The following is a 26136-nucleotide window of genomic DNA, read 5'->3' on the forward strand; positions in this document are numbered from 1 at the left end:
GAGTTCACAACTTTCTGCATCGTTTTTCAGTCCTGTGCAGTGCCCCCCCCCACCCATACCAGAGGATGATGTAGCCAGATATAATGCTCTCCATGGTACATTTGAAGAAATTTGCGTGTGTCTTTGATGACATACCAAATCTACTCAAGCTCCTAATGAAATATAGTCGCTGTCATGCCTTCTTTGTAACTACATTGATATGTTGAACCCTCAGAGATGTTGATACCCAGGAACTTGAAATTGCTAACACGAGAAAATCTGCAGATGCTGGAAATCCAAGCAACACACACAAAATGCTGGAGGAACTCAGCCTGGTCTGCTGAGTTCCTCCAACATTTTGCGTGTGTTAACATAAAATTGCTCACTCTTTCTACTTCTGATGAGGACTGGTATGTGTTTCCTTATCTTTCTGAAATCCTCAATCAGTTCTTTGGTCTTACTCGCATTGAGTGCAAGGTTATAGCTGTGACACCACTCAAATAGCTGATATATCTCGCTCCTGTACGCCTTCTCGTCACCATCTGAAATTCTGCTGACAATAGTTGTGTCATCAGCAAATTTATTTATGGCATGTGAGCTGTGCCTAGCCACACAGTCATGGGTGTAGACTCAGTTCAGAAGTGGGCTATGCCAATGCGCAAGGAGGAGATGCTAATCTGCATAATTTGCTTTTCCACTTTTAGTGCCATAAACAAACTTTGTCAAACAAGACAGGCTCTTCCTGAATTCATGCTGGATCTGCCTGATAGCGTGAAGGTGCTCAGCAAACTGATGCAGCTAAGATAGACAAGTCCCTGGTCCTGATGGAATGCATCCCTGAGTACTATAAGAATGGCGAGGGTGATACTAGGGACGTTTGAGGTAATTTACCAAAATTTTCTGGACTTTGGGCCGGTTCTGTCAGATTGAAAGATGGCAAATGCTGTGCCACTGTTTGAAAAAGGACATGGGAAGATGGAAGGTAACTATGGGGCTGTTAGCTTAACATGTATGGTCTGGAAAATACTTGAAGTTATCATTAAAGATGAAGTACTGAGACATTTTACTTGTTGAAAGATGTACTGTTTTTGGAGGTGATGCAGAGGAGTTTCACCAGATTGATTCTGGAGATGAGGGGGTGAGCTTGTGAGGAGAAGATTGAGTCACCTGGGACTATTCTCATTAGAATTCAAAAGAATGAGAGGAGATCTTATAGAAATCCATGTTTATAAAAAAGATAGAGCTGGAAAAGTTGTTTCCACTGGTAGGGGAGACTAGAACTAGCAGACAAAGCCTCAAGATTAGGGAGAGAAGATTTAGGATGAAGATGAGGAGGAACAGCTTTTTCCAGAGAGTAGTGAATCTGTGGAATATGCCCAAGGAAGTCTTAGAGGCCATCTGAATAAACACTGTATATTTAAGACCCAGATAGATATTTACATAGTAGGGGTTTATGGGGAAATGGCAGGTAGTTAGAGCCGAGTCCACCATCAGTCATGCTTTTGTTGAATGGCAGAGCAGGCTCAATGGGCCAGATTGTCCATTCCTGCTCTTAGTCTTATGCATATATATTTCTATGTACATTTGGTTCCTCTCCCAGTTATGTACTCGGTGATTTTGAACTCCTTAACCAGTGAGAACGGTTTCTCTTGATTTAATTTAGACCCCTCCTTATTTTGAACATCTCTACCAAATCTCTGTTCCAATGAAAGCATTCCCTGCCTTTCCCGACAAATTGAATCCCTCATCCCTGCAGTTGTTGAGTGCTTCTTTCATGCACCAAGTCCAAGGTTTTCACCATGATGAAGTTCAGCAATAGCTTTAACCTTAAGACCAGGCAGAGTAGGCACCAAATGGATTTTGCTGGTTCTGTAAATTCTATCACTAAGAAATTCCTTGTGCCAATAGTGCATGTCACTTCTTCTTTATTAAACATGATTGAGAGTAAACATGCAAAATCAAAACTGAAATTAGCCAACTTTTTTTTCCCCTCTCACCATTCTGAATATGATAGCATCAAACAATAGATAGAGTTCTGAGCCAACTCGGTTCACAGGTTAGTCTAATGAGAAGATTAGAAAGGAGATGGGAAGTGGTTTCTTGATGCGCATTCAAAAATTAGTGAATTAATGTGGCTGTCATGAAGAACGCACTTCTTATTGGAAAAGTGGGAGCTTGATCTCTCACATCCATTAAATTTTATGCCTGATGGTACATGGCACCCAGACTGCTTTGTAATGTCTCTTTAAAGCAGTTAAAGCAAGATATATTGCATTAAATGGATGTTAACAACTAGATTTGTTCCCTCAGGCCACATCCAGAGCAGTTGGCTGTGGTCAATTGGAGTGTACGTATCCACCCCAATGATACATCAGTAGAAAATGGAACCATTCCAGGAAAATGTGCAGGCACTTTCTTCCAGTAGAAATGTATGGCCACAGCTTTGATATGTTCACAATGGAACCTATAGTAGGAGTAGATCAGGAGTATGCTGAATACCTTTGGGACTCCAGTACACCATGCCCATTTTATCCACTGATTTACCATTCATGAATCCACAGCCTGCCAGGCTCAGCCCGAGGAATCAGTTCAGATTATTGAGGACTCTGTCACTCTGGTGGATGAGGCTGTAGCAGGCACTCGCAGTGTGGCAGAGTTGATCGATTAGAGTGCTTGTTCAGAAAGTCTGCAACATAAAATTGAAGCTGGACCACACAGTGCTACACCTGCACATTTACCTCCTCCCTCACCTCCATTCAGGGGTCCAAACAGCCATTCCAGGTGAGGCTCCACTTCACCTTTGAATCTGCTGGGATCATCTATTGCTTCTGATGCTCCCAACACAGTCTTCTCTACATTGGTGAGACCCGTTGTAAATTGCGAGACCGCTTCGTCGAGCATCTATGCTCCATCTGCCAAAAGCAGAAAAGCGGAACTTCCTGGTGGCCAAACCTTTTAATTCTAATTCTCTTTCCTGTTCCAGTATGTCGGTCCATGTCTTTGTTTTGTGCCGAGATGAGGCCAGCATCAGGGTGAAGAAGTAACAACATATATTCCTTCTGGGTAACCTCCAACCTGATGGCATGAATATGGATTTCTCCTTCCGATGAAAACATATTTCTCTCTCCCTCCTTTTTTTCTATTCTCCACACTGGTCTCTTATCTCTTCTCACCTGTCTGTCACTTCCACCTGAGTCCCCTCCTCCTTCCCTTTCTCCACTCTGCAGACTTGAGTCTATAGACCACACGGTCATTGTTTAATCCATGGACGTAGCATTGCTAGCAGATATCATGATATACACTCAGTGGCCACTTTATTACGTACACCTGTACACCTCGCTGACTGAAGTATCTAATCAGCCAATCATGTGGCAGTGACTCAATGCATAAAAACATGCAGACATGGTCAAGAGGTTCAGTTATTGTTCAGACCAAACATCACAATGGGGAAGTAATGTGATCAAGTGACTTCAGCTGTGGAATGATTGTTGATGCCAGAAGGGATAATTTGAGTACAGGTTTCCCCCACTATCCGAAGGTAGAGCGTTCCTATGAAACCATTTGTAAGCCGAAATGTCGTAAAGCGAAGAAGCAATTACCATTAATTTATATGGGAAAAATTTTTGAGCATTCCCAGAACCAAAAAATTACCTACCAAATCATACCAAATAACACATAAAACCTAAAATAATACAAACATATAGTAAAAGCAGGAATGATATGATACACAGCCTATATACAGTAGAAATATTGTATGTACGGTGTAGTTTCACTTATCAAAATCGGGAAGACAGCTGCCAAAATTGATTTGAAGAAAAAAAATTGGCACGTACATGCAAACACGCACAACTGCCCGCACAAGGCTTCACAGTCATGGTAGTCTTTCTCAGGGTAAACACACGTATAAAGTGGGCATCTCTTTTTCGTAAAAGCAAAAATCCTCTTTGGTTACCAAAAGCAGGTACTAATGTAGATCTTTCATAACAGCGAGCTGTCATAAAGTGAACATTCGAAAAACCGGGGCCACCTGTATCTCAGAAACTATTGATCTCCTGGGGTTTTCACACATAACAGTTTACAGTGAATATTATGAAAGTTTTTTTAAAAATCCAGTAAGTGGTGGTTCTGTAGGCAAAAACACCTGGTTAATGAGAGAGGTTGGAGGAGGATGGAGACTGATTCCAGCTGACAGTAAGTTGACAGTAACTCAAATAACATGTTACAACAGTGGTGTGCAGAAGAGCATCTCAAAATGCACAACACGTCAAATCTTGAAGTGGATGAGCTGCATTAACTGAGGACCATGAATGTACACTCTTGTCACTTTATTAGGTACTAGTGGTACCGAATAAAGTGGCCATTGAGTATATGTATATTTGTTGTAACACAAATCAAGTCCATGCCCTCATTCCATGTGAGTTAGTGTAGTTAAATTAAATGAAACAAGCATAATCCAAGTTTTACTGGAAGGGCCAATTATTTTTAATGTACAGCAGTATCTTCGGATTACATTAAGATTTAATTGGAACAATTTTGGTTTTAACCATATGCAAAAAATGAACAAAAACTAACTAGAAATATATTCATTATTATAGGCTCAGGGGATTTGGTGCACATCTTACACTGGGCTTGACTTGATAACTTACAAGATGTAAATTCAGAAGTGAGTTGGTGGCATGTGTGATATAAATGATATCCTGTTGGTATTAATAATAACTTCTGTTTATGCAAAGTGTAAAGGATTTAGTCTGATGAGAGAAATTAGGTAAAGTTAATTAAGTAGATGAGTAAAACTAATTGATCTCAATGCAATACTAAACCTCATTATAGCTTTCTTGCACTGTACATCAAAGCAAGTGAATGCTCATTAACATATTGTCTTAGGGATCTAGAATGTGTGTTTTTTTCTATTCTCTTGCCCTATTGATGTGCGGTACAACTTTAAAATGTTTGCTTTGCAAACATGTCCGTGGCTCCTTGATGTGTAATGAGGATTCAGATTTCTGTTGTTATATTGACCTGACAAAGGCTCAGAGTGTGTTGGTAATGTAGAAAGAGTTTATGGGGTAGTTTAGTTCATTATGTGCTCCCTGGTTGCACTCGAATGAAATGGCTCATGATTAGAAACAGGTTTATTATCACTGGAATATAACATGAAATTTGTTATTTTGTGGTGTTGTTATTTTGTTATTTGTATTTTTGATATAGTTATCTGTGAATTACGGAAATAAATACCATAGTCCAAAAGAAGAATAATGAACCATTCATGGACCAATCAGAATTAATGATTTTAATGAGGGGGAAGAATCTGTTCATAAAATGTGAAGTGTGGGTCTTCATTCCTACAGTCCTGATTGAAAAGTTACAGAACCTGGCCCTCTGTACCTCCCTCTGCAACTGGATCCTCGACTTCTTAACCGGAAGACCACAATCCATGTGGATTGGTAATAATATCTCTCCTCGCTGATGATCAACACTGGCACACCGCAGGGATGTGTGCTACTCTCTCTACTGTGTGCCTTGGCACAGCTCAAATGCCATCTATAAACTTGCTGATGATACAATCATTGTTGGTTGAACCTCAGATGGTGACGAGGGGGTGTACAGGAGTGAGATATACCAACTAGTTGAGTGGTGTTACAGTAACAACTTGACACTCAGTGTCAGTAAGACGAAAGAGCTGATTGTGGACTTCAGAATGAATAGAAGGAAAATAGAGGGATCAGAACATGACAGAGTAAGCAGTTTCAAGTTTCTGGCGTTAATATCTCTGAGGACTTAACTTGGTTCCAACATATCAATGCAACTATAAACGTAGAAACATAGAAAACATACAGCATGATACAGGCCCTTCGGCCCACAAAGCTGTGCCGAACATGCCCCTGTCTTAGGCTTACCCATAGCCCTTTATTTTTCTAAGTTCCATGTACCTATCCAGGAGTCTCTTAAAATACCCTATCGTTTCTGCCTCTACCACTGCTGCTGGCAGCCCATTCCACACACTCACCACTCTCTGCGTAAAAAACTTACCCCTGACATCTCCTCTGTACCTACTTCCAAGCACCTTAAAACTATGCCCTCTCATGCTAGCCAATTCAATCCTGGCAAAAAGCCTCTGACTATCCACGCGATCAATGCCTCTCATTCTCTTGTACACCTCTATCAAGTCATCTCTCATCCTCTGTCGCTCCAAGGAGAAAAAGCCGAATTCACTCCAACTATTCCCCAATCCAGGCAGCATCCTTGTAAATCTCCTCTGCCCCCTTTTTATGGTTTCCACGTCCTTCCTATAGTGAGGTGACCAGAATTGAGCACAGTACTTGAAGTGGGGTCTGACCAGGGTCCTATATAGCTGCAACATTATCTATCGGCTTTTAAACTCAATCCCACGGTTGGTGAAGGCCAATGCACCGTATGCCTTCTTAACCACAGAGTCAACCTGCATAGCAGCCTTGAGTTTCCTATGGACTCGGACCCCAAGGTCCCTCTGATCTGCTACACTGCCAAGAGTCTTAACATTAATGCTATACTCTGCCAATATAAAAGGCAAGGCAGTGGCTGTATTTCATTAGGAGTTTGAGAAGATTTTGTATGTCACCTAAAACTCTCACAAATTTCTACAGATGTACTATGGAAGCATTCTAACTGGCTGCATCACTGTCTGGTATGGCGGGGTGAGGGGCCATTGCATGGGATCGAAGTAAGCTATAGAGAGTTGTAAAACTAGCCAGCTTCATGGCTCCATCATGGGCATTAGCCTCCGTAGTATCCAAGACATCTTCAAGGAACAGTGCCTCAGAAGAGCGACGTCCATCATTAAGGACCCCCACCACCTAGGACATTCCCTTTTCTCCTTTGTTACCGTCGGGAAGGAGGTACAGAATCCTGAAGGCACACACTCAGCGATTCAGGAACAGCTTCTTCCCCTCTGCCATCCGATTTCTAAATGGACATTGAATCCATGAACACCACCTCACTACGTTTTTATTTCTGTTTTTGCACTACTTGTTTGTAGTTCACAGTTTATTTTGTATATTATCATGTATTGCATTGTACTGCTGCCGTTAATTTTTAAAAAATTTAAAAAAAAAAATATGGAACGCTTTACGAATTTGCGTGTCATCCTTGCGCAGGGGCCATGCTAATCTTCTCTGTATCGTTCCAATTTTTTAGTATATGTGCTGCCGAAGCGAGCACTGCTGCCGTTAATTTAACAAATTTCACGACATGTGCCGGTGATGTTAAACTGGATTCTGATTCAAGATCCTGTACCATATCCTTGATCGTAGCAATGAGAAAAGGGTTCTTAATGATGAATGCCACCTTCTTAAGGTGTCTGCACTTGCAGATTTCCTTGATGGTGGTGACGGGGCTGGGGGATCGCTATGCCTGTGACAGAGCCGGCTGAGTCCCCAGCCTTGTGCAACGGGAGAAGTCTCTAATCCCATCTCAGCATTTCTGCACAACCTCCTACTGGAGCCAACTACCTTGTCCAACCAACCCTCTCTTCACCTCACTACCGCTTTTTCGTAACAACGGAGGTAGAATCTAAGCTGTTTACTGGCTTGCGGACACTTATTCATACCAAATGCACTGTATTCTTAGGAGGAATGAGGTGAAACAGTGTGAATTAAATGGGTCAATTTTATAAAGACAGTGGGAACAGAGAAGTTGTTGCATCAGACATGTAGCCATCCGTGTCTTGTTTTATGTGTAAATTGACCAAAACTTGTCCATTTTTAAATGCTTCTATCCATTCCTGCCCATGAGGAATTCAGACCAGGCACCTTTGGTGGTCATTCCATGGACAGAATTCATTTGCCTAAAATATTTACTTCAAGTGATGATGTTTGTGTGCCCATAAGAGCAGAATTAGGCCATTCGGCCCATCAAGACTGCTCCCCTATTCCATCATGGCTGATTTAATATCCCTCTCAACCCGATTTTCCTGCTCCTTCTCCTCATAACCTTTGGCACCCTTATTAATCAAGAACCTAACAACCTCTGCTTTAAATTTACCAAGTGATTTGGCCTCCACAGTCATCAGTGGCAATGAATTCCACAGATTCACCACCCTCTGGCTCAGGGGTCCCCAACCTGGGGTCCATGGATTCCTTTGGTTAATGGTAGGGGTGCATGGCATAAAAAAAGTTGGGAACTCCTGCTCCAGCTAAAGAAATTTCTTTTCATTTGCATTCTAAAGGGACATCCTTGTATTTTGATGCTGTGTCCTCTCGTCCTGCACCACCCCACCACCATAGGAAACATATTCTCCACATCCATTCTATTTCATGTCAGGTACTAAATCAAAAGGTCTTAATATTTAAAAATATTCTTAGAATTCTACATGAAAACCTACAATATTTACATTCCTTGTTTGGGAAGGTGATGAAGATATCGATGAGGGTAGGGCGGTGGATGCTGTAGGCACAGACTTTAATAAAACTATTGATAAGGTCTCCCATGGTATGCTAATCCAGAAGATTAAGGCACATGGGATCTATAATGATGTAACTCACAATCAAACAAGGAATAGATCCAGCAAAGAGGACTCAAATATGGTTGGTTAATGCATCTCTGATCCACCCCTCAACCCATCATATTAAATGAATTTGGCTCCAGTGTGGACAGATTATCCTCATGAAACTGAAATGAAGACCTGCATTGATGTAGCACCTTTGGTTAGCTCAATTCTCTTCGGAGCCAATTCAGTTCTTTTTTTGAAGTGTGGTTTCTGTAGTGTTGTTGGGAATGTAATGCGGATGTCCAGGCAATATAATTACCCGAGAGAGCGATTCCACAACACCCTTGACAGTTCAATTCCACATTATCAGTGTTCTTACAGGAAAGAAATAAACACTGTCAGCTTCAACAGCCAAAGGACCTTAAATTTCTATTCCCAGTGTTATTGCAGAAACGACACGGCACTCTGCTGAAAATCTGAAATACAAGTGCTGAGGTATTCCTATACTGAAACGTTGTTTCTTTCTCCACAGAAGCTGCCTGACTACTAGAGTATTCCAGCATTTTCTTTTATTTATTCGCAGGTTACTCCCTATTGGATAAAACACAGAGAACACTTTTCATCTTTTATTGCTGCTGTTTCACAGATTGATACGACTGCTTGTTTTATTATAATCATGCCAGTAACATTACACTGTCTTCCATAAACGTGTACCTCGCACTTCATGCCATGCCACTCGGACTGGTGCCAGCATTATCTTGTATATGTTGGATTTTAACTCTATGTGCTGTGTGTGACAATGAAGGATGTGTTGCACGTCATAGTCAATACAATTGTTTGTCTTACCTGCTTTTGCTGTTCTTCTGGTAACCCATTTGACTTAAGCACATATTCTAAATTGGCAATATAATCTTTCAAATTTTTCACATCTTTCACATTAAAATCGAGACCTCTCACAAGGACTTCTTGTTCTGTACTTGACAGTGGTCAACTGAACAAGTTTCTGATCCATTTATCGTTATTTTCTCTTTCAATATTTTTATTAATGTATACAAGAATATATAACAAATACAGAGTACATATATATTAAAAAAAATTATTAACAGAATACAGACAATAGAAAAATTGAACTGTATAGGACTGAGTAACATACGTGTATATAGTACTCCGGTAATGATTACTAATACTGAAAATTTATAAAGAGTATACATTAGGAATTTTATATATATATATAAATTTTTTTTTTTTAATTCCATTTTTCTGTCCTATCTGTTTTGTCAATTTCCTGCAGTTTCTTCTACAGTGCTTTCTGCTTCTTATCCCTGGTGTTGGTAACCCTGCACTGTATCACTTCTTCAAATTTCTCTGACAGTTCTTGACCAACTATCCGCAGGCATTCATCTCATTCTTCTTTTCCAATCTGATAGTATTTTCTAAGGCGATTATGCGCATCGGTGGTAAGCATTTGGATCATACATTTCCTTTTCTGCCTGGTGATGGAACATGCCGTCAGATGTCTCTACCTGATGCTTTGTGGAAGTATATTTCACCTAAAGCATTTGTGGAGGAAGAATAGTTGCTTTCGTGTGGAGGCTTGCTTACAGGCAAAGTTCTGATGGCGAGCGCATTTGAATGCTTGACACTCAACCCAGCCATCAATCGCACGAGCTACATGCCTTCCGAATTATTTCCAATACAGTTGCCCTCCTTATCCGCGGATTCCGCGTGCGTGGACTCGACCAACCGCGGATCGGGAAAACCCGGAAGTTCTTTCTCCAGCATTCGTTGTTTGAGCATGTACAGACTATTTTTTCTTGTCATTATTCCCTAAACAATACAGTATAACAACTATTTACATAGCATTTACATTGTATTAGGTATTATAGGTAATCTAGAAATGACTTAAAAGTACAGGCAGTCCCCGGGTTATGAATGAATTCCATTCCTGAGTCCGTCTTTAAGTCGGATTTGAAGTCGGAACAGGTACATCCGGTATTATTTAGCGTCAGTTGGTCAAACATTTTTCTTAGTATATAGTACATATTTTACCTTTCTATGCATATAAAACACTTAAGAAACATATGTATTTCAATAATTAAACCACTACGTTGCTTAGTAATAATTGTAGCTTTCATCAGGACAGGGCCTTTCACGTGCTCCATGAAAGTTGTTCCGATCGTTGACCGACTGTAGCCTAACGCTTTTCCAATGACCGATGGCGTTTCACCCCTTTCCGATCGCTTTATTACTTCCACCTTATTTTCAATCATGATTGTGATTGTTTTCGAGAACAGAAACACTGCAGATTCAGAGCTGCGCCGCCAGGTCCAAATATCCACCGCACTGAGCATGTTAAATAAAGTCCGGGGTTCCGCTGGGTCCCATAGACCACCGCACTGGGACAGGTTAAATAAGGGACTTGAGCATCCGCGTTTTTTGGTATCCGCAGGGGTCTCGGAACCAATCCCCCGCGGATAAGGAGGGCTGACTGTATAAGTACTGTATTTTGTACCTTGACCCCAGAGGAGCAATGTGTCATTTAGCTGTATACATGCTTATAGTTGAATGACAATGAGCTTGAACAGCACAACGTAGAACAGGCCCTTCACCCCACAATGTCTGCGCTGATCATGACGCTGATTTAAACTGCACATGGCCTATAAATCTCCATTTGCTGCTGTTCATTTGCCTGTCTGAATGAATGCCTTTTCATTGTTCTGTCATTTCTATTTCCACCATTTCCCCTGGCAGCACATTCCAGGTTTTGAGGATGAAGGGTCTCTCCCTGAAAAATCAACTTTATTCCCCTCCATAGATGTTGCCTGACCTGCTGAGTCTCTCCGGCATTTTGTGTGTGTTGCTAGAGATTACCAGCATCAGAAGAATATCTTGTGTTTGTGTCATCTGCAGACTTCAAAGGTTTCAAAGGTACACTTAATGTCAGAGACATGTATACAATATACATCCTGAAATGCTTTTTCTTCACAACCATCCAGTAAAACAGAGGAGTGCCCCAAAGAATGAATGATAGTTCAATGTTGGAACCCCCAAAGCACCCCCCAACTTCCCCCCCACACGTAAGCAACAGCAAGGCAACCACCCCCCCCAACCAGTAAAAAAGCATCAGCACTACCCCCCCCCACCACCGAGCACTCAAGCATGCAGCAAAGCATCAATAAAGACACAGACTTGCAGTACCCCAAAGACTACTCATTTAACCGGTAAATCGACATACCACAGGGAAAAAGAGGTGTCTCCATTTCACATGACTTACTAATCATTCCACCTACATATTGGTCCTATACAGTGGCATACAAAAGTTTGGGCACCCCTGGTCAAAATTTCTGTTACTGTGAATAGTTAAGTGAGTAGAAGATGAACTGATTTCCAAAAGTCATAAAGTTAAAGATGAAACATTCTTTTCAACATTTTAAGCAAGAATAGTGTATTATTTTTGTTTTGTACAATTTTAGAGTGAGAAAAGGGAAGGAGCACCATGCAAACGTTTGGGCACCCCAAGAGATTTGAGCTCTCAGATAACTTTTACAAAAGTCTCAGACCTTAATGAGCTTGTTAGGGCTATGGCTTGTTCACAGTCATTGTTAGGAAAGGCCTGGTGATGCAAATTTCAAAGCTTTATAAATACCCTGACTCCTCAAACCTTGTCCCAACAATCAGCAGCCATGGGCTCCTCTAAGCAGCTGCCTAGCACTCTGAAAATTAAAATAAATGAGGCCTACAAAGCAGGAGAAGGCTATAAGAAGATAGCAAAGCGTTTTCAGGTAGCCGGTTCCTCAGTTCGTAATGTAATTAAGAAATGGCAGTTAACAGGAATGGTGGAGGTCAAGTTGAGGTCTGGAAGACCAAGAAAACTTTCGGAGAGAACTGCTCGTAGGATTGCTAGAAAGGCAAATCAAAACACCTGATTAACTGCAAAACACCTTCAGGAAGATTTGGCAGACTCTGGAGTGATGGTGCACTGTTCTACTGTGCAGCAACACCTGCACAAATATGACCTTCATGGAAGAGTCATCAGAAGAAAACCTTTCCTGCGTCCTCATCACAAAATTCAGCGTCAGAAGTTTGCAAAGGAACATCTAAACAAGCCTGATGCATTTTGGAAACAAGTCCTATGGACTGATGAAGTTAAAATAGAACTTTTTGGCCACAATGAGCAAAGGTATGTTTGGAGAAAAAAAGGGTGCAGGATTTCGTGAAAGGAACACCTCTCCAACTGTTAAGCATGGGGATGGATCGATCATGCTTTGGGCTTGTGTTGCAGCCAGTGGCAGGGGTAAAATTTCACTGGTAGAGGGATGAATTAATTCAATTAAATACCAGCAAATTCTGGAAGCAAGCATCACATTGTCTGTAAAAAAGCTGAAGGTGAAAAGAGGATGGCTTCTACAACAGGATAATGATCTTAAACACACTTCAAAATCCAGAATGGACTACCTCAAGAGGCGCAAGCTGAAGGTTTTGCCATGGCCCTCACAGTCCCCCGACCTACACCTCATAGAAAATCTGTGAATAGACCTCAAAAGAGCAGTGCATGCAAGACGGCCCAAGAATCTCACAGAACTGGAAGCCTTTTGCAAAGAAGAATTGGCAAAAATCCCCCAAACAAGAATTGAAAGACTCTTAGCTGGCTACAGATACTTGCCAAAGGGGGAGTTACTAAGTACTGACCATGCAGAGTGCCCAAACTTTTGCTTCGGGCTCTTTCCTTTTTTTGTTATTTTGAAACTGTAAAAGATGAAAATAAAAAAGTAATCTTGCTTAAAGTATTAAAGAAATGTGTCATCTTTAACTTTATGCCTTTTGGAAATCGGTCATCTTTTACTCGCTTAGCTATTCACAGTAATAGAGATTTTGACCAAGGGTGCCCAAACTTTTGCATGCCACTGTATATATAAGACTAACAAAGGTACCAGCAATAATCTTGGCAAAACAGCACTGGTCTCAGACCTTGAGTCAGAATGACACCTCTTTACCACTACCCTCTGTCTTCTATAGCCAAGTCAATTTTAAATCTAATTTGTCAAGTCTTCATCGATCTCACGTGTCTTGAATCTTTTTGATCAGCCTAACATGAGGGACCATGTTGGAAGCTTTTTAGAGTCCATGCCCTATCCTCATCAAGCAGCTTCAACACCTCCTCAGTAACAAGAAAAAATAATTATTGTTAAACACTTAGGCTTTCATAGGGAATTTGAAGAAAATCTTTAAAAGTCTGGACCATTTAAAAGGAAAAAAATCAAAGAGTATAGGTGGTTTCCTCGACTGCATTGGTGAATACACTTTTCTCAGATGTTGGCAGTCCTGCTGCTGAGTCATAAGTTAGTGGGTTCTACTCCCACTTGTGAATTTAAACACATAATGCAGGCTGACACCTCAGTACTTTTCTGAGAAAGTACTCACTTTTTGATGAGATATTAATTTAATATCTCACTTTCTTTCTCAAATGTAACTGCGAGATCCCACTTAAAGAAGAACAGAGGTATTCTTTCAGTAGTTATTCCTTAATCTGACACTTTGTTGCTTTGGTTAATTCCTTTTTCGGTTATTTTCAGTTAACGGACAATTACTTTCAGAAATTTGCAATTGCTAGAATCTAAAAGCAAGGATGTACTTCTGAGGGTCCAGAAGTCCGCAACAATGATCCCAAGAATGAAAGGGTTAACGTGTGAAGGGTGTTTGCTACCTCTGGGACCGTACTTGACAGAATTCAGTCAGATGAGGTGAGGAGGAATCTCACTGAAACCTCTTAGAAGTTGAATAGTTTGGATTGAGTGGAAGTAGAGAGGATATTTCCATTAGTTAGGAGGGTCTAGGATCTAAGGGCACAGCCTAAGAATAAAGGGATTTTCCTTTCAAACTGAGATGAGGAGGAATTTCTTCCCTCTATCAGTAAAATGTTTCCCGTGCCACTAGCTGCAAAACAAGCCCAAAGCATGATCAATCCACCCCCGTGCTTAACAGTTGGAGAGGTGTTCTTTTCATGAAATTCTGCACCCTTTTTTCTCCAAACATACCTTTGCTCATTGCGGATGAAAAGTTCTATTTTAACTTCATTAGTCCACAGGATTTGTTCCCAAAATGCATCAGGCTTGTTTAGATGTTCCTTTGCAAACTTCTGATGCTGAATTTTGTGGTGAGGATGCAGGAAAGGTTTTCTTCTGATGACTCTTCCATGAAGGTCATATTTGTGCAGGTGTCACTGCACAGTAGAACAGTGCACCACCACTCCATCATATTTGACCCACCAAGATGAACCACCTCACACTTATCTGGGTGAAACTCCATCTCTACTCCCTTTCTTGAATAATGGAACAACATCCTCAACCCTCCAATCCTCCGGAACCTCTCCTGTCCCCATTGATGATGCAAAGATCATCGCCAAAGGCTCAGCAATCTCCTCCCTCACCTCCCACAGTAGCCTGGAGTACATCTTGTCTGGTCCCAGTGACTTATCCAACTTGATGCTTTCCAAAAGCTCCAGCACACCCTCTTTCTTAATACCTACATGCTCAAGCATTTCAGTCCACTGTAAGTCATCCCTACAATTGCCAAGATCCTTTTCCATAGTGAATACTGAGGCAAAGTACCTCCTCTGTCTCCTCCGGTTCCACTTTTCCACTATCACACTTGATTGGTCCTATTCTCTCACGTCTTATCCTCTTGCTCTTCACATACTTGTAGAATGCCTTGGGGTTTTCCTTAATCATGCCTGCCAAGGCCTTCTCATGGCCCCTTCTGGCTCTCCTAATTTTGTTCTTAAGCTCCTTCCTGCTAGACTTATAATCTTCTAGATCTCTATCGTTACCTAGTTTTTTGAACCTTTCGTAAGCTCTTCTCTTCTTCTTGACTAGATTTACAACAGCCTTTGTACACCACGGTTCCTGTACCCTACTATCCCTGTCTCATTGGAACATACCTAAGTAGAACTCCACGCAAATATCCCCTGAACATTTGCCACATTTCCTCTGTACATTTTCCTGAGAACGTCTGTTCCCAATTAATGCTTCCAAGTTCCTGCCTGATAGCCTCATATTTCCCCTTACTCCAATTAAATGTCTTCCTAACTTGTCTATTCCTATCCCTCTCCAATGCTTTGGTAAAGAAGATAGAATTGTGCTCACTATCTCCAAAATGCTCTCCCACTGAGAGATATGACACCTAACCAGGTTCATTTCCCAATACCAGATCAAGTACAGCCTCTCCTCTTGTACACTTATCTACATATTGTGTCAAGAAACCTTCCTGAGCACACCTAACAAACTCCACTCCATCTAAACCTTTCGTTCTAGGGGCATGCTAATCAATATTTGGGAAATTAAAATCTTCCACCACGACAACTCTATTATTATTACACCTTTCCAGAATCTGTCTCCCTATCTGTTCCTCGATGTCCCTGTGTACTGAGTGGTCTATAAAAAAAAAACCCAGTAGAGTTATTGACCCCTTCCTGTTCCTAAGTTCCACCCACAGAGATTCTGTAGAATCTCTAAAGAATACAGTACAAACCTACTCAATCTTTTCTTTTTACTCAGGTCCTTCAAACCTGGCAACATCCTTGTAAATTTTCTCTGTACTCTTTCCACCTTGTTTACATCCTTCCAATAGGTAGGTGACCAAAACTGCACAGAATACTCCAAATTAGGCCTGACCAACATCTTATACAGCTTCAAAATAACTTCCCAATTCCTGTACTCAGTACACTGATTTATGAAGGCCAAGGTACTAAAAGCTTTCTTAATTACCCTATCTACCTTTGACACCACCTTCAACTAATTATAGACCTGTATTCCCCTATCCCTGTGTTCTACCACACTCCTCAGTGTCCTACCATTCACTGTGTAAGACCTACCCTGGTTGGTCTTACCAAAGTACAAAACCTCATACTTGTCTACATTAAATTCCATCAGCCATTTTTCAGCCCATTTTTCCAGCTGATGCAGATCCCTCTGTGCAAGCCTTGGTAGCCTTCTACACCCCCAATCTTGGCATCACCTGCAAATTTGCTGATCCAGTTAACCACATTATCATCCAGATCATTGATATAGATGATAAACAACAAAGGATCCAGCACTGATCTGGCATGTCACCAAAAATTTTGACAAAGTTCAATAGATGCACAGTTTAGAGTATCTTTACTGGTATCATCACAGTCTGGTATGGAAACAACATTGCCCAGGAATGGAAAAGACTACCCAGAGTGGTGGATGCAGCCCAGTCCATCAAGGACAAGGCCTCCCCACCGTTAAGCACATTTACAAAGATTGCTGCCTGAAGAAGATAGCACCCCTAACCCAGGACCCCCATCATCCAGGCCATGCTCTCTTCTTGCTACTACCATCAGGCAGGAGGCACAGAAGCCTTAGGTCCAAAACCATTAGGTTTGAGAAGAGCTATTACCCTACAACTATCAGGCTTCTGAACTGCAGTGACTAACTTCACACAGCACTAGCCTGAACTGATTCTATGACCTAAGGAATCTTTACAACTCATGGTCTCAGTATTATTTCTTTTATGCTGAGTTTGTCTTCTTTTGCACATTGGTTGTTTGTCAGTCTTTGTTTATGTATATATTTTTTGTAAGTTCTATTTGTGGGAGGATAAAATAACCACACACAGCTCTGAGACAAATGATCTGGTACGGTCTATCTCCGGATTATGACAGTGTTTTGTTCCTGAGAACTCATAAACCGATTTATATTTTTGGCTGTATGTCTGAAATGAAGGAAAACGGGGAGAAGATCACTGTGCCTGGAGAGCAAACAGGTGTGAGAAAAGTAGCCGTCAGCACCCATGAATGAGCCTGCTCAGAGCTCCCAACTCCGCGCAGCTTGACCTGACTCCCAGTTGTTGCTGTGGAATATGAAGAATCACACAACAATCATCTGCTTCCTGGTGATTGCAATTAGGGCAACATAGTGGGTTCTGGGGGATAAGGGCTACACATTTAATTCTTTCAGGTGTTCTTGTCCAGTGTTGACTCTTGGCACCAGCCTCCAAGGGCTAGTACTTGCTTTGATAGGTCCTCTTTAGTTCATAGTAAAGCATGTATGAAGGTGTCAGTGAAAACCAGAGATATCACTGTTGATATATGTCTCAGTTTTAAAGGTTATTTAAAGACAAGCGAATAGGAGTTAATTCCTCAGTTGCACCATGCGACAGATTCTGGTGATATTGTACTGAGTAGCATACATAAGAGTTGAACTGAGAAAAATAGTTCCTCCACTGCAGTTTGTGTGAAGAATACAAAGTTGTGGTGCACTTAAATAAGAAAAACTTGAGATTCTGTGGAGGCTGGAAATCCCAAGCAACACACACAGAATGCCAGAGGACTTTGTGGGTCAGGCAACATCCATAGAGAGGAATAAACAGTGTGTGAAAAGTTTTGGCCAGAAACGTTGACTGTTTATTCCTCTCCGTAGATGCTGCCTGATCTGCTGAGTTCCTCTTGAATTTTCTATGTGTCGCACTGTGTGCTTAGATTTTAACCTCAAGCCTGCATGTAGCTTGATTGTGTTTCTCCCAGTTCAACATATAGAACACTGCAATACAGTTCAACATTAGTTTTTGGCACTTGCATCTTACATTACTGTAACTGTCTTTGATTTTAACTAAGCTGGTGAATGTTGTCAGCAATCTTATCCTTGCAAAGATCGAGCCTGCCAATGGGCCTCTATGGAAGTACTCTCATGCGTATTATGCTGGAAGGAGAATAGTACCTAATTAGGTGAATTGCCTACTTAGGTGTGTGCCCTGAGCAGGTTGTAATGTTGATTAATTTTTCAGCTGTTCACATTGGGTTCAAGTGCAGTGGACATGTATTTTTCCCTTTGAGCAGTAAGTGTGGATAAGCCGGAGCTTGCTGGTCCCCCAGCTGATTTGCTTTAGCCAGCAACAAGTGAAATTGTAGGAGAATGCAGATGCTGGAATATGGAGCAATGACCAATCTACTGGAGGAGATCAGCAAGTCAAACAGCATCTGTGTGTGTGAGGGAGGCTGATGGAGAAGGAATTGCTGAAGCCCAGCATTCACCCGAAGATGTTGCTCGATTGCAGAATGTAGGTCAATTCAGTGCCTAGCTGTGAGGGACTGCCCTCTTTTGGGTGAGATGCTAGCCAAGGGTTGGCAAACACTGGTCCCGCAATGCTGTTCAAGGGAATTCCAATGCTGTAGAGAACCAGCTTCTTTCCTTTATCTGCATTAGTGGTACCCAGTCATGCTAATGTGTAAGACTTCTATTCCTGAGATAAATAATCTGCTGGAATAAATGTTTAGATGAGTAAATTAGGGGTATGCTATAATGGTGCTGGAAGCGTGGCAACACATCCTTGGATTGTGCTGGTCATTGATGCAAAAACATATTTTGCCGTATTGTTTGATGTTTCAATGTACATGTGACAAATAAAGCTAATCTTTATCTTCATTTTCTTTACCTATGCTGCTACCTTCAGGGATCTTTGGACTTGTAGACAAAGGTTCCTTCCTTCCTCAATAGTCCCTAAGGCCCTACCATTCATTCTGTACATCCTTATTTGACCCACCCCCACCCTCAAAATACATGCTTCAGACTCAATGGAATGAAATTCCATCTGCCATTGTTCTGCCTAACTTGCCAGCTGAATATATGTTGAGAAGAATATGTTGATGGGTGAGGTAAAGAGGGATGGGAAGAGGTGCGAATGAAGCATAACTCCATTAGTTCGACATTGCATGTAAACAAAGTTGAGGTGTGAATAGGGAATATAAACTTCCCCTTACGTTTGTTTAATTGAGGACAAAACTGAATTTTAATCTGTACCTCCAGTTCTATCTACCTGCTTGTGTTCCAGATCCCTTGACCTAATAAAAATCCACTTATTTCAGTTTTTCAGATTGTTTAGACTACAAGTCCATAAGGGATTTTCCAGTCCTCTGTAACCATATCGGAATCTTGTGATTCTTGAAAGATCATTAGTTATATCTCCACAATCTCTTCAGCTATCTCTTTCAGAACCCTGTGATATTGTCCATCTGGTCCAGGTGACTTATCGTCTTTCAGACCTTTCAGTTTCCCAAGTACCATCTCCCTAGTAATAGCAATTGCATTCACTTCTGCCCCTGAAACTCCTGAATTTCTTGTATATTGCTAGTGACTTCCACAGTGAAGACAGATACAAAATACTTATTTAGTTCATCCACTATTTCCTTGTCCCCCATTGCTACTTCTACAGTGTCATTTTCCAGTGGTTTGATATGTACACTCGCCTCTGTTTTACTCTTTATAGGTTTGAAAAAGCTTTTGGTATCCTCTTTAATATCATTGGCTAACTTACATTCATATTTCATCTTTTCCATCCCTATAGTTTCTTTAGTTGACTTTTGTTGATTTTTAAAAGCTTCCTAGTCCTCTAACTTCCCATTAAATTTTGCTCTATTATATGCCCTTTCTTTTGCTTTTATGTTGTTTTTGATTTCCCTTGTCATTTATGGTGCCTCATCCTGCCTTTAGAATCCTTCTTCTTTGGGATGAATTTATCCTACGCCTTTCGAATTTCTTCCAGAAACTCCAGCCGTTCCTGTCCTGCCGTCACCCCTGCTAGTGTTCCCTTCCAATCAACTTTGGCCAGCTCCTCACTCATGTCTCTGTAATTACTTTTACTCCACTGTAATACCAATACATCTGACTTTAGCTTCTTCCTCTCAAACAGCAGGGTGAATCCTATCATATTAAGATCACGGCCTCCGAAGGTCAATGGCTTTACCTTAAGCTCCCTAATCAAATCCGGTTTATTACACAACACCCGATCTAGAATAGCCTTTCTCCTAGTGGGCTCAACCATCAACCACACACTGTTCTAGAAAAACATTTTGTAGGCATTCTACAAATTTTTTTCTCCTGTGATTCAGCACCAGCTTGATTTTCCCTATCTATCTACATACTGAAATCATAATTTTACCCTTTTGATATGCGCTTTCTATCTCCTATTGTAATTTGTACCCCACATCCTGGTTACTGTTTGGAGACATGTATATAACTCCATCAGGTCTTTTTATTCTTGCAGTTTCTTAACTCTACCCACAAGGATTCTACATCTTACAATCCCATGTCACTTCTTTCTAATGATTTGATCTCATTTTACCACCAGAGACACCCCACCCCTTCTGCCTACCTGCCAGTCCTTTCGATATAATGTTTACCTTTGGATGTTAAGCTCACAATTATGATCTTCTTTCCGCCATGACTTAGCAATGCCCATCACATTACCATCTGCCAATCTCTAACTGAGCTACAAGATCATTTGCCTTATTCCATATACTGTGTGCATTCAAATATAACACCTTCAATCCTGTTTTCGTCACCCTTTTCAATTTTAAATCCACTTTACTCCGCAACTCATCCCACTGACTGCTGTTTTCCCCGATCCTCTGCCTGTCCTTCCTGACACTGCATCTAGTTGCATATTTACTGCTCCATTCTCAGCCCTATCACTCTGGTTCCCATCACACTGCCAATTTAGTTAAAAGATCTTCCCCATCAGTGCTGGCAAGGATATTGGTCCCCCTTGGGTTTAGGTGTAGCCCATCTCTTTTGTATAGGTCTGTCCCCAACCCCTGCCCCTCGCCCCCCCCGCCCCGTACGAGTTCTTCAGCCACGCTTTCATCTGCCAAATTATTCTATTCTAGCACTCACTGGCACGTGTTATTGTCATTGTTCTGTACACAAGTGTAATGGAGAGCAAAACGATTGTTACTCTGAATCCAATCCAGCATTAAAAAAAACTCAGTAAGCATAAAGAGCCTAATAAAACACAATACATATGCAAAAGCAGTCCTATAAAACACAACGTACAAGTAACTCCATAAAGTGATGCTAGGTGATGTGTGTGTAGTGGTAGTGGGAGGAAATGTTGATCAGTCTTGCTGCTTGGGGAAAGTAATTGTTCATGAACCTGATGGTCCTGGTGTAGATGTTACGTAACCTCTTCCCTGATGGGTGTGGGACATCTCAATAAACAGGGTGGGTATTATCCTTCATGATATTGCTGGCACCTTTCTGTATACAGTATACGTCCTTGATGGTGGGTAGGCTGGTGCCGGTGATGATGTTGGATCTACAGATTTTTTGGGGGAGTGAATTTCAACCCTTCTTTTTTCCAGAGCTTGTCAGACCTACTTTGCATTTCCAGCATCTGCTGTTGTTATTTTAGATTTCTGGCTTCCCTGCTGTTTCCGTTTACTGCAGGGTGTTATTTGATGGGAGGCACTTTGTACAACTGACATTGGCTTTAGCCAGAAATTATTTGATAATGTTCATTTTCAAACCACTCCAAGCACAAAACGTTCAAAGATGAATCTTTTCCATTAAAACAAACTTGATTGCTGTTTAAAACTTGGATTAACCTTTTATGACCTATGTATTAAGCAATAATGATTTGAGTATGGATCTTGTAAAGTGCTTCCTGATCATTACTGCTGTATAGAAGCTGAGAGGTTTATAGCATAAGGCAAGGCCATTTGGCCTGTTGTGACAGTGTTTGCCCTCTCCTTGTGTCCCCTTCCCACAGCCTGTTATCTTTTGCTTCTTCATATATTTACATTTACAGCGACAGGTGCAGAAAAGGGCCCAATAGATCGCTGGGGACCCGAGTCACCCCCAACCACAAACTGTTCCAGCTGTTACCATCCGGGAAATGGAACCTCAGCATTAAAGCCAGGACAGCTTCTTCCATCAGGCCATCAGACTGATTAATTCACGCTGCCACAATTGTATTTCTAAGCTGTATTGACTGTTCTGTTCTATATCTTACTGCACATACTATTTATTACAAATTACTATAATTTGTACATTACACATTCAAACGGAGATGTAACGTAAAGATTTCTACTCCATATATATGAAGGAGGTAGGAAATAAAGTCAATTTAATTCAATATTCTGGTCTTTTCCCATGAGAAACCACGGCAGAACATCCCACATTTGAAATGTACCATTAGATTTACTGCTGTCCTCATCCAGTGAGTCCTTTCTCTAACAGTTGGTGTAGGAATTAGAATGCACTATCAGCACCTCAACCAGCCTGAGAGTGAAATGTCTGCAAAAGATTTTATCCTGGACCACATTTCTTCTCCATTCATCTCTCTCAACTTGCACTAATGTCACTTTGCTTATTTTGTTGTACAAATTATATATAATTTATTTTAATTTAAGTTTATTTTAACTTATGTACTGCTGCTGCAGAAAGCTGATTTTCATGTCATTTTATCCTGGGTTTGTAAGCCTTTGGCAATGAACTTGAACTTGACTTGAAGGAAAAACACCGTGCTTTATCATTTTATGGGCTGCTGGTTACCTGACATCTCCCCACTCCCGACTAAGTAGAAGAGCTATTTATCAGATCTTGCTATGTACTGTTGTCTTCATAGCAGCAATGACTGCACCTTGCAATGAGTTCTGCAGCTGCAGAGACATTTGGTCCATCGACGTCATGAAAGATATTATGAGAATGCAAATGTCGAGCGTTGCCACAAGAAAGCATCCATCCTCAAGGACCCTCACTCTCCAGGCTATGCTGTCTTTTCACTGCTGCCATCGGGCAGGAGGTACAGGACCTTAGGTTTCACACCACTAGGTTTAGGAACAATTATTACTCTTCATCCGTCAGGCTCCTGAACCAGTGTGGATAACTTCACTCATCTCAACTCTGAACTGATTCCAAAACATATGGACTTACTTTCAAGGACTCTTCAATTCATGTTCTCCAGTATTTATTATCGATCTATCTATCTCATATTTGCACAGTTTTTCTTCTCTTACACATTGGTTGTTTGTAAGTTTTTGTTTTTGCCTAGTTTATCAGTATCCTATTGTATTTCTTTGTTCTACTCTGAATGCTCTGCTGTTCCAGTAGAAGATAGCACCAGCAATCAATGCGACCAAGGGTGACATCCTCCCAATGGTTCACAAAACTACTACTTTCACTTCCTTTACATCTTGTTCCTTCAAATGTGGTTCTGCTGCTGTTAGAGCTTGTGATCTACATTTTGATAGCGTGTTTTCAGGCTGATTTAGTGATCTGGCGCTTTGCTGTCTCTGAGGGTGTTCGGTGAGGTTTTGAGTGAAGCATGTGGCCTTGAGGTCAAGAAATGTGGAGACAGACTGTGAGCCCATGATCGACTCCATTTCTTGCCGATCTCACCAATTAAAGTGTCGAGTAAGATTGAAATCATCGAGGTGAGCACGGAAGATGAGTGGGTATTCTGTGCCATCGACCAGCCTCTTGCTTCCTGCTTTCCTGGGGAAGAAATGTGATTTAAATGATTTTGACCATGGATTGATTGTTGGTGTAAGACAGGTGGTTCGTGTATCTCAGAAACTGCTGATCTCCTGAGATTTTCATGCACAATAGTCTCTAGTGTTTACAGTGAACAGTGCAAAAAACAAAAACATCCAGTAAGTTGCAGCGCTGTGGGTGAAAACACCCTGTTAATGAGAGAGGTCAGAGGAGAATGGCCAAACTGGAAAATGACAGTAACTCAAATAACCACGCATTACAACAGTGGAGAGCAGAAGAGCATCTCCAAACACTCAGCACATTGGATCTTGAAGTGGATGGGCTACAGCAGCAGAACACAAACATACACTCAGGTACAGGCGGTAACTAATAAAGCGGTCACTGAGTGTTTGTACTAATAAGTCAGAATAAGAGGGGGATCGACTATTTGTTAATTTGACATTGATTACATTTACCGTTTCTTTGAAGGAAATCCCATCAGTCCTTGAATTCTCTAGCCCTGTAGAACTTGGGCTTAGTCAACTCATTTATTCCAGGAAACAACTTGTTGAACTAAATTGGTCTTGTCTCCAATCCAGGCACATCCTTCCTTAAATATGGAGAACAAAACTGTACACAGTAGTTGAATGCAATCTCACACTGTAAAAGTTGTATCAAAACTTTCAATTTTATATGCTCTATACCCCTTGAAATAAAAAGTTTTATTTGGGAAGCTGCATTTTAATTTGAAAAGCTTGTCTTCCCAATTGCTTACTGTATCCATGTTCCTAACGAATTGTTTCTTGTGCACTAGGGCTTCCAAATCTTCTCGTACCACAACACCTTTTTCATCTCACTCAGTTTAAGTAATAATGTAGTTTTCTTTTTCCCTTCCAAAATGGCTAACTTCAATTTTTCCATGTTATACCATCTTTGCTGCTTTCTTACCCTTTCGCTTAACCATTCTGTATATACTTGCGGACTCTTTGTATCATCCTCACAACATCTGAGCCCACCTATTTTGTATTACCAGAAATTCTGGCTACAGTATGGTGCCTTCATCCAAGTAGAGAGTGCATCAAATATGGATTAGAAGAATGAGAGGTTATTCTGTTGAAATGTGTAACATTCTGAGGTGACTGACAGTCTGGAAAGTGAAAAGACAGTAGTTTAGAACTATGAGGGATTTTGTCAGAATGAATGTCTATTGAAGAATGAAGAACAAAGAGGGACCTAGCTCAGAATCAGATGAGCCACAATTTTATTAAATGATAGAATAGTTGGGATGTGCCAGTGGCCTTTTATCCATTGTCTCTCTCATTGCTCGTGTCAAAGGCAGAGTTGAATTCATTGCCATATACCTGCACAGGTACAATGAAAACCTGACCTGCAGCAGCAACAGAGGCGCATAACAGCATGGTAGAGTAGTGGCTAGCATAACGCTGTTATAACCCCGGCGATTACTGATCAAGGTTCAATTCTCACTGCCGTCTGTAAAGTGTTTGCATATTCTCCCGGTGATCATGTGGGTTTCCTCCAGGTGCTCCTGTTTACTCCCAAATTACAAAGCCATATGGTTAAGGTTAGGATCAGTGAGTTGTAGCCATGATATATTAGTGCCGGAAGCATGCCAGCACTTACGGGCTGTTCAGCACAACCTTGCTGATTTGATTTGATGCAAATGACACATTTCACTGTGTGTTTCAATGTTTTGCTGTATATGTGACAAATAAAGCTAATCTTGATCTTAAACACAACATTCACAAGAAAATCATACACAGGCAGAAGAGATTTAATTTAATTTGGCATTGTGTTGGACACAGATACCGTGGGGTGAAGGGCCTGTTCCTGTGCTGCATGGTTCTATCTTCCAAACATAAATTATACAAAATTATACAAGAAAGGACACAATTAGAACAAAAATAAACAGTCCTTTGGAGTGCAAGGTGGTCTTAGTGTTGCGGAGGCATGTGCAGAATTGTTCAAAAACGAAATGGTTGAAAGGCAAAAAGTAGCTGTTCTTGAACCTGGTGGTGTGGAACTTCTGGCTCCTGCAGCTACATGAAACTTGGTGCTAAATATTATTTGAAACATTCCCATGAAACATCTTGAGACATCAGGTTGGTAGCCTTCAACCTGATGGCATGAATATTGATTTCTCCTTATGGTAGAAATAATTCTTTCCCCTTCCCTCTTCCTCTATACTCCAGCTTGGCCTTTTACCTCTTCTCTTCTCTCCTGCTTATCACTTCTCCCTGAGTCCCCTCCTCCTTTCCCTTCTATGGTCCATTTTCCTCTCCTATCAGATTCCTTCTTCTCCAGTCCTTGACCTTTCCCACTCACCCGGTTTCACCCATCACCTTCCAGCTGGCCTTTTTCCCCTTCTTATTATTCTGGCATCTTCCCTCCTTTCTTTCCAGTCCT

The 26136-nt window shown here is 41.2% G+C and overlaps 1 protein-coding gene and 1 non-coding gene across 4 annotated transcripts in view; one reads left to right on the forward strand and one right to left on the reverse strand.

Annotated features, from left to right (window-relative positions):
* Positions 1-26136, forward strand: part of adck1 (aarF domain containing kinase 1) — a 681773-nt gene that overhangs the window by 96589 nt on the left and 559048 nt on the right. The window lies entirely within an intron of this gene.
* LOC140725821 (U6 spliceosomal RNA) lies at positions 7068-7176 on the reverse strand. The gene has a single exon (XR_012098473.1). It is a non-coding gene; the product is annotated as a U6 spliceosomal RNA (small nuclear RNA).

The sequence above is a fragment of the Hemitrygon akajei genome, chromosome 3 (genome assembly GCF_048418815.1).
Source record: "Hemitrygon akajei chromosome 3, sHemAka1.3, whole genome shotgun sequence".
In the NCBI taxonomy this organism is placed as follows: domain Eukaryota; kingdom Metazoa; phylum Chordata; class Chondrichthyes; order Myliobatiformes; family Dasyatidae; genus Hemitrygon; species Hemitrygon akajei.